The following is a 6,229-nucleotide window of genomic DNA, read 5'->3' on the forward strand; positions in this document are numbered from 1 at the left end:
ATTTCCATAGATTCTATCAACTTGGTCCCATAACCTAATCCATTTTCAGTCTAAATTTTGATAATTTTAGGTTTATTTTATAAGCGGCATCTATTTTACTCTTCTCTTTTCTATTTTTTTCTATATAAAAGTTTAGGTTAAGGTTGATTCTCACAGTTAAGATCATGACATACCTAAAATCTAATTAAGAATTTATTTCTATATTTTTAATTTATTTTAAAAATATAATCATTATTTAATTAATTATTTTCAACTACAGATCAGGTGTGATAAATTCTAATTTGTATAAATTCAATTAACTAAATATATTATTAAGACAATAAATGATTTCTTATTAATAAGTTTATTAGTTATGAGGGTTTTCATAATTTTATTATATGTTACTTTTTTATTCATGGAATTGTTAGTTATATTTTTTTTATTAAGTTAAGGTGAATATAAAATAATATTTATTTTAAATATTCTCAATCATTTGACAATAAACGCTCAATCATCCAACTGCAGTTGTTAGTGCTCGAACCCCCTAACCTCTAAGAAAAAGAATAGTTCCTTTAACAAATGAGGTAAGTCAATTTCTACAATTGTACTTGTTAAATTAATAAAATTGATTAATTCTTAGAAAATTTTTAGAGAATACTCTTTAATAAAGTTTTTTTTTAACACTAAGAAAAGCTTATATATGTAAAATTGATTAATTCTGATAGAAAGGTTGAAGAGTTTTTATTATGCGTTATTTACAAACATTTGCAGAAAATTTTTTAATATCAAAATTGTAAAGACGAGCAAATATTTAAAGATGATTATAAGTTAGTATACGTTCGAAAGATTTTTAAATCACTTAACAATGAACGTTCAAACATCCCTAACATACAATGTACTCGAACTTGAAATTTCTAAAAATAACAGTCATTCCTTTAATTACTAAAATAATTTGATTCGCGTAAACATCTCTAAACCTTGAAGAGCCGTCCACTTGAAGTTATAATACTAAATTGTGGTTACAATCGCAATTATAGCTATAGTGTTATAACTAGTTAACTACAATTGTAGTTGCAGACGTAACAATAAGATATATATTCTAAAAATAATTATATTTTTATATTGCGGATACAATTTGTGGTGTTGTAGTGATCTTAAAATACGTTATAATACGACTGTTGCACTGTGATACGATCGTAGTTTAATAATTGATCGAGGTTTATGTAGATGATTTTTTTAGTTATTTTTGAAATTGCTCGTGAGTTTTTCAAGTATGATATTAAGTAACTCACTTTAATTCGTTAAAAATTTGATTTGAGCTCGAGTCGAGTTTATTCGATTTGAGCATTTATCGATCTATAATCGAGATAAACTCAAATAACTCAAAATCTTTATCGTCTTTTTTACTATCCTAATTCACATACATATTTACTTAGAATTTTTATTATTTATTGATAATATATATATTCTATAGATGTAACTGTTCTAATTTATCATCTCAAAAATATTAACATTATTTTCTACCATTGAAACTATTTAATTAGTTGTAAATGGATATTTTTTTTAATTATAGGATAACTGGATAAGTTTAATTTTTAACAAACATTGCGTTTGAAAGCAAATAAAAGCCTTATAAATTATAAAATTTAATTTTAATTTATTATTTTAAGTTTAAAAGATTTTTTTAGAAACAGTCTTATATGTGTATCAAGTCTTTCTACTTCTTATTTGGATTGCAATTTGCAGTGCCTTTTCTCTCCCAAAAACAGGAAAAAAAAAAGGACAATCTTTTTTCCCTTCTGAAAGCACTCTTACAAGTGAAAGAGAGTAAGAACCAAGTTTGCGTTTTGCTCACTCAGTTTGAGCTCAGTCTCTTTATTTACAGGTCAAATTATCTAAGTTTCTTTCAATTTCATGCTATTCTGTTTTGTTAATGGTGATCATAAACTTTACCGATTCCGATCGTCCACGATCGGCGATTCGGATCGCCGGTTATTCATTCCGGAAATCACAGGGGGATTTAGCCTTTTTCCGGTAAAACTGGTCCATGTAGAAAAACCAAAGGGCCCTTGTCTATTTTTTTTCACCTACCTCTTATCAAATTATCAAGCTTTATTCTTTTTGCGAGAGAAAAAAAAAGAAATAATAATATTTTAATCATTTAGCCCCTCAGATTTCGTTGAACCAGAGGCTGTGATACGTCAGTTATCATAGTTTAGAGGAAGCTTACGTTGTATTCATATGGAGAATAAGAGAAAATCTCAAAACAATTCTCTATCCTTTTTTTCCCTTCAAAAAATCCCAATCTGAATCCATTTTGATCTGAATTTTGCCTCTTTTTTGGGTTTTATTTATCTTCAATTATCAATAGTTGCTGATGGGTTTTTGAGGAATCATGGGTTCTTAATATGTAATTTTCATATCTTTGTTATTCTGCCTTGATTTTTAAATGACATATTATTAAAACATGTAATTCTGTTCTGTTCTTTAGATTCTCCAGTGTACTTCGCCAATTTTGATTATGTGATGGTTTGGATGATCTGGGTTTCTTAAAAATGGTTTCCCCCCCTTTATTATCCCCTGCCTTTTGAACGGTGGATGTTGATTTTGCTTGCTTGATTGATTGTTGATCAGGTCAATGATCAATCTTACTTTTTTTTAATAGAGAGTTTACGTAACAGGAGTGTCTCCCATTCATGAGGAATTCTTTGCTTTTCTGGGTTTTCTTTTAAGTGTGGAATATGCTTTTCATGGAGGACTGGTATTCTTCTTTTCCAAATTAGCTTCTTTCGGTTCTTTCTCTTCAAATTTCCTTGTCTATCTTTTCGTCGGAGTTTTCGGCCTCTCCGTGCTTTGCCATTTCGACTCTCCGGTCTAGGTTTGGATCCAAACCGGTCTGTTTTCGGACAAAGTTGCTCAAGAGGTTTAAAAAAAGTACACTTTGGTTTGTGATTTGTGAAATGATCACATGGTTTGTGAAATTGATTTTAAGGAGTTTATATGAGAACTTTTTTCTGTTTTTATTTTTGGTTTTTCTATTTGTAGGGTTGAGACTTGAAGTTTGCTGATCAATTCATTACTTAAGGTAGATATTTTCGGCACTTGTAGATTGAACTGATAAGTCGACATAGGTTTAATATTTAGGGGGTAGTTTGGATCATTGGAGGGGTTCTTAGTGATTATTGTGTACCAATGTTTCCTAATTGTCAGCATTTTGGATAATCTTATTTGCCAAGTTTGGGCACTTCAAAAGTTGGCAGTGCCCATGGATGCCTCAACGAGTGGAACCCCTACCGTACAATACTACAACATACCTGATCAACCGATTACTACTATTCTTGCTGCTCCTGTATCTGCATTTCTGCGACAAGTACGCCATTGCTTCAGGGACTCCACTCCCGGAGAATTCCCCTTAGCTGCCAATCCTTCCATCGTTCTTCATGTCCTCACCGCATGTAATTTGGATCCTCAAGATCTTGCGAAACTAGAGGTGAGTGGAATTTTCTTTAGCTTTTTGAACATGAAGCTCCTTTAAATGGTGGAATTAATAATGCTGGCTGATTTGATTTTGTTAACTTGTATTCCAGGCAACATGCTCCTTTTTCAGGCAGCCTGCAAACTTTGCCCCCAATTATGAATTGTCCATATCGGAGCTTGCTGCTCTTGACATGTGCCGAAGAAGAGCTATATTTAAGCCAATGACTGATGAAGAACGTCAAAGTTTGAAACAGAGATGTGGGGGATCGTGGAAATTGGTCCTGAGGTTTCTGCTCGCTGGGGAAGCATGTTGCAGGAGGGAGAAATCACAGGCAATTGCCGGGCCTGGTCATAGCATTGCTGTGACATCAACTGGAGCAGTGTACTCTTTGGCTCTAATAGCTCAGGACAGTTGGGACATGGCAATACTGAAGAAGACTGGCGGCCTCGGGAAATAAGGTTGCCAAATACTTTGTATCTCTATTCTCTACAATATGCCTGATGGTTTAAAAGTATATGCAAAGGGTTAATGGAGCTCCGTTATTTTGTAGATCTTTGCAAGGCATTCGAATTATCCTAGCAGCCGCTGGGGCTGGCAGAACAATGCTGATTAGCGATGCTGGGAGAGTTTATGCCTTTGGAAAGGATTCCTTTGGCGAAGCAGAATATGGGGTTCAAGGATCTAATATAGTTACAACTCCCCAGCCTGTTGAGTCTTTGAAAGACATATTTGTGGTCCAAGCTGCAATTGGGAACTTTTTCACAGCGGTGTTATCGAGAGAGGGCAGGGTTTATACATTCTCTTGGGGCAAGGATAGCAAACTTGGTCACAAAACCGAGCCAAATGATGTGGAGCCCCAGCCTCTATTGGGAGCACTTGAGAACATACCTGTGGTGCAAATTGCGGCTGGGTACTGCTACCTTCTTTGCCTAGCCTGTCAACCAAGTGGCATGTGAGTTCATCCGAATACCTTATCAAATGGCTCTTTAAATTTGGCATCCAAACAATGATTTTGATGATTTGTAGAATCACAAAGTCCATCTATGTTGTTGTTCCATATGTAGTCATATATCAATGTATATTTGAATGTTTTATAGGACTATTGATTTTTTGACGTGCCCTTCTTTTCGAATGATTAGGTCTGTGTACTCCGTTGGGTGGCTTGGGCGGAAAGCTTGGACATGGCTCAAGAACTGATGAAAAGTCCCCTCAATTAATTGAACAGTTTCAAATTTTGAACCTTCAGCCAATTGTGGTTGCTGCTGGTGCTTGGCATGCTGCTGTTGTGGGTCGGGATGGAAGGGTCTGCACATGGGGTTGGGGACGTTATGGGTGCTTAGGTCATGGAAATGAAGAGTCTGAATCAGTTCCAAAGGTTGTAGAGGCCTTAAGCAATGTCAAAGCAATTCATGTTGCAACAGGGGACTACACAACCTTTGTGGTATCGGACGGTGGTGATGTATACTCTTTCGGTTATGGTGAATCTGCTAGCCTTGGACATGATACTGCTGCTGAAGGACAGGTTTGAACTTCCCTTCCCCTTAAACTTAATGTAGTTTTTAACCTGTATTCGGTTTACAGAAGATTATACATAGTTTACTATTCAATCAAATAGAGGATTTGCAGCATGCTTGACCTCAGTTTAAGCCTCAAACCGGATTTGGGTCATTGCTCGTTATCTGTTTCGTTTTTAAAGTTGACACCATTTTTGTTCATTGAGCTGCCAGAGTAAAATATTTCATCCGATTAACTGTCATCGTTTTCGTTCATTGCTTGTTTATCTGGCAGGGAAACAGACATGCCAATGTGTTGAGCCCAGATCTGGTAATGTCATTGAAGAAAGTGAACGAACAGGTGGTACAGATCAGCCTTACAAATTCGATATACTGGAACGCTCATACATTCGCACTCACGGAGTCCGGGAAGCTGTACGCATTTGGTGCGGGGGACAAAGGTCAGCTAGGCATAGAATTAGCTAACAATCAGACAGAAAGGGGAAACCCAGAGAGGGTCGATATCGATCTCAATTAGGAAAAGGATGGTGTTTCTCCTCTCATCTCGTGCACCATTCTATCCATTAAATTATCACGATGCATCTGGTGTCCTAAGTTTCCCTGTTTATTTTGTAAATAGAAACAAGCAAAAAAGGAATTTGTGAAGATTGATGAAGTGTAGGTCTAGCAAAGGGCCTAAGCAAAGGTAAGGAAAAAAATGGTTGGTACATAGGCCTTCAGTTGTTAATAGCATAAACATCTCTGTTAAGGTTCATTGATTACTCATGTTAAAATTGCATTCTTAAATCAGCTGATTTCTAAGGCAATTGCAAGGTAATAACTATTGATAGTGAATGTACACTCTACAGATGAAATTGCTAAGATCTAAGATTTTTAAAGCGAACATAGATACATATATATACACATATCAAGTTATTCATTCTGTAATGTTTGGGTGTCCCCATCCCTTAATTTTCATTCTCATCATCAATTATAAGACTAATGTCTAGACCGTCAACATATATATATATATATCCAACTTTATTCATGTAGCATGAATCAAATAACTTCGTTGATAAATAAATTATTATTATTTTTTAAACAGATATTATATTATACTTGTCTTAAATTAATAAAAAAACTTTATTCTGGTCAGAATTTAGTCTTTTGTGATTAATATTCCTGCAAAATGAACATGACATACATAAGTCCATAAAATCATGATGCAAGTAATATAATAAATTATTACTACTATTAACCACCACTTTGGGCAATTTGT

General features: G+C 34.5%; 1 pseudogene; it reads left to right on the forward strand.

Moving 5' to 3' along the window:
* Window positions 1-1,764: 1,764 nt before the first annotated feature.
* On the forward strand, window positions 1,765-5,766 carry LOC120124724 (annotated as a pseudogene).
* Window positions 5,767-6,229: the final 463 nt, after the last annotated feature.

This window comes from Hibiscus syriacus, unplaced genomic scaffold (assembly GCF_006381635.1).
Source record: "Hibiscus syriacus cultivar Baekdansim isolate YM2019G1 unplaced genomic scaffold, ASM638163v2 tig00110429_pilon, whole genome shotgun sequence".
Lineage (NCBI taxonomy): Eukaryota > Viridiplantae > Streptophyta > Magnoliopsida > Malvales > Malvaceae > Hibiscus > Hibiscus syriacus.